This window comes from Carassius auratus, chromosome 6, assembly GCF_003368295.1.
Source record: "Carassius auratus strain Wakin chromosome 6, ASM336829v1, whole genome shotgun sequence".
NCBI lineage: Eukaryota > Metazoa > Chordata > Actinopteri > Cypriniformes > Cyprinidae > Carassius > Carassius auratus.
The window spans coordinates 12,765,057-12,769,272 of NC_039248.1; positions in this window are offsets into that span (position 1 = coordinate 12,765,057).

Genomic DNA, 4,216 nt, shown 5'->3' on the forward strand with positions numbered 1-4,216 from the left:
CTCAGTCCTGTGGGATCAAAAAAATCATTACAGCTAAGAAATATTAGCAGTTTTGCAGGATAGTCCAACAAATGTATTTACAAAATGAAAATTCTGTCATTATTTACTCATACTTATATCCTTATAGTTTATTTTACTCTATGGGAAAAAGATGAGATGAGATGTTTTGAAGTGGTTTTGAAAAAGAAAGGTTTTACTTGATTGTATACTCTGTTAACTTGCGAACTGCTGTTACCGGACCATTAAGTCAGTGATTTGAACTCAATAATTGGATCAGAGAACAAATTGTTCCTTTGAGCTAGCCTTTTCTCTCTCTCTCTCTTTTTTTTTTTTAACTGAACCATTGATTTGGTAAGAAATCGGTCTAAACGATTCATTCTCAAACTTGGACTAATTTGTGGAACCACTGAACCTCACTTTATCTATGGTACTCAAATTCACCTCATTGAAGTTCAAGACTATCAGTGAATAATACATTCAGATTTGGATTCTTTCCTATACATTTTATGGATTTCTTTTGTGAAATGTATTTTTTTAAGAAATGGGGGGGGGGGGGTGGGGTGTTGAAAGATATCTTAATAATGTAAATAATTACAGATGTCTTTTTTTTGGTTTACTTAAAATTTTTGGAATTTAAAATGTGATTTTTAGTTTGAAGTGAATTCACTTCTCACTGTTCTTTGATGATGACGTTGCAGTGATTCTTGTGAAATTATGAAAAAGTTATGAAATTATGAAAAGAATTTGTTGCATTTGGAAAAAGTGCTAGACTTGGTTCTGATGAGCAAGCATAATGAATTTTTGACTATGATCATTTCTGTTCCCTGAGGCTGGGAGCATGGAGCTTAGCAGCAGGGCTAAGCTAAGCGCTTCTGTCAGCTTTTCTCTGCAGCAACATGAACACTCCCAACTGTCTAGAAAGTAATTCATGGGCAAGTCACAGGAAGGGAAAAAAAAGCTGGCCACACTGTCACTTACACCAATCCGCAACCTTGGGATTTAAGCAATATGTCTGCTACAGGAATGTAATGCTGACACATTTCGAGTAAACCTCATACCTCCTGAAGTCTCTATTAGATGGGTTTTTTTTATAATGAAGATAGAGACAATAATTGTGTCTGGAGGTGGTGGCTGTGAATTGTTAGCAAGAAATATGCAGCAATTATGCTTTCATTGAATTACAACTAGGGTTTTTATTGAAGCAGGAATGGTTTCTAAAGCTTCTAAAAGCTTCATTAATTGTGTTTCTTGTGAACTGATGAGTGGTGGTGACCTTACAGGACTTGTAGCCATGTATATTGTTTGAAGCACATAAACTGACATGCTTGAATCTAGATTCACAGATCTCAGAAGTGTATAATCAAATTCAGCAAATGCAGTATGGTAGCTTAGAATTGATTCAAAAGGACCGGTGTTACTGAGAACAGCATGATAAAGACGCATCGAAATTGCAACATTTTTTTAGAGTAGTAATTTAAAGCTATGGTAAATTGAGGACTTTGCTTCTCAATTAACACTATAGCATGTGCCCACTGGTGTAAGTCAAGTAGCCCTGCGTGTTTTTGTCTGGTATAGGTCACATACCTCATAAAACTATCCATCAAAACCCCCTTTGACGCACACTCTCATCTTAAATGCAGAGTACCAACATTTTTCAAGTGCTCTTTTCCTCCACAATCTCCTATGATACTAATACTATTCCCAAGTGCATTTCATAAAAGCTAGATTGAAAGGTTTCATAAACTATGCCATTGGTTTCCTTTTAATATTTATGTGTAGCAGTTGCCTAGGTGATATGTTGCATATATATGTGCATCCAAATAATAAATGATAATAAAAAAAATGTATACATATATATGTGTGTGTTTGAAAGTATTACACACACACACACACAAACATAGAGGTTGTGTTATGTGTGATAATCATACAACTATAAAATAGGTGCTGATTTATAGTGTAAGCAGTACATCAAGATAAGTTTATCTGCAGACAGCTTCTTATCAGGGATAACCATATTTGTAGGAGATGAAAAATAGCCATGCCTAGCAACTGAGACATATGATTGATTTATAAATGTGCCCAAAGGAGGCCTGGAAAGGGTCTTGTGTCCTAAGATGTCAGCCCCCCATTAATGGCAGCACGGCTTCTCTTACTGCTTTGACAATTTTTATGTCAGATTTTATGACTTATTAAATAATCTTTTCCCCTTACCCTGCTTTCCTTGCTCTTAGGATTGCCTAAGGATTTTACAAGGATTGACCTGCATGTTAACAGCATATTTTTTTTAATTATTGATCTCGTCATCATTATCCATTGATATATATTTACTTGAACATTTGTTATTGTCTATGACATGAATGCATACATTTTATAAAAACACAATATAGAGTTATTAAATAAAATGACCTTTATTAGGAATATGTAACTTGTTTTTTTCTCAGTAATCCATACATTTTAAGCTATTTTCATGATAACATTTCCCCTAACACATTAGAAGTAATTTTGCTCCAGTATAATTGACCAGAATTGCTTGCTGTGGAGTGTGATGTGAGACCAATAAAAATAACACAATGGCCTAAAATAAACTTTGTTTTCATTTATAGATCAATGTAAAAGCTGCATGTCACACACATTGCTCCAAACTAAGAAAACAGATGGTGTAGCATCCTTTCATCATGACATGATAATAGGAAACCACTTTGAGAGGAACAGAGACCATCACAAACATTTTGTTTTTGCCCCAACAGATGTCTCTGTTCATCTTTCTGAGAACTATTCCGATGGGAATCAAACATTTTCATCTCCATTTGTGTTTCGAAACAACAATCAGTGAAATAACGTAAAAACGTATTTTACTGTTGGCTACAACAATCATTTCACGATCAGTACTGCTCTTTTTTTTCCCTTCAAAACCCTTTCAAATGCATTCCAAGAATTTTGCACATCTTTTCCCTACATAAATAGCTTAAAATCAGTACATAGTTTTATTGAAAGTAGTCTGTTATCTACTGACATGCAGTAATTCAGGTCCATTCATGAATCATGTCAGACAACTCCAACCTGTTCTGATTGGCCAGGTGCAGTACTTCCTCATGAAGATTCCTGGTGTAATGTAGCAGAATAGTGTAAATACTAAAGATTGGCTACTTACTTTGTGACTTGTGCCCCGTGCTCTTTGTTCAGCTTTGAGTGCAGACTTCACCTTTGCGACCCAACTTGAGATGTTCCTCAAAGGTGTCCTATTGCTCCTCAAGGGTGTAGGCTGTGGGATAGGCTTAGCCGTGCGTTCTGATCAAGGACATGTGTGCGATGAGGAACTGTGACTCCTCCCTTAGATATGGGACCAGGCTGGAGAATGAAGCTTATGAACTATCCACTGAATAAGAAACCCCAGGACTAAACGCACAGTGACAGCGAAGGGAGCAGCTTCCTCCTGATGTGAGAAAGGTAAGCTTGTGCTTCTCAAAATGATCTGAAGAAGCTTTGAACATATTGATACTGATGTTTTATTTGTCATTATATGTGCGTACCATATTAAAAATTCTATGTGGGTCATATAAGAATAATCTAGGCTATATTAACAAAATAGAACGGTTCTCATTTTAAGCTTTAGAAGACATGTTTATGTTCAGTGTAAATATATGACATTGCTTTGGAGATAAATTATACTTAATGATTTATGGGACGTATAAACTTTTAATTGGGCAAGAATGAAAATCCTGTGCTTGTTGGATATGAGTTTGAAGTTACATTGGTATGCTCAGGCCAGGGAGTTGTGGCCCATATATGGATCAGAAGAGACATAGGTCATAAATCATCATGATGTATTGACTCTTAAGTCTGACATCTCCACATGAGCACATACGGTACATAACCACACCACAGGAGCACCATACTGATGTTACATGTGCTGGACCCTGTCAGGCTGTTTAAAAAAAAAAAAAATTGGCAGTAAAATACTCCAAATATAACAAGGACATCATGTTCAGGCTTTACTTATACAGTATTGTAAGTGAGACTTCATGGTGTCATCTGCATGCATTTATATGGTACGTCTGTTTACTATTTCTCTCATTTTATTCTCTCTATGAATGGATGTGTTAGATGAATTTTAGAAGCTTAGGATCATGGATAAATAATTGGATCAATATGTTTTGTGAAATCATACGTAATGTATTTGTAATGTTAAGGTACAATAATGGTTGATACACAAGTG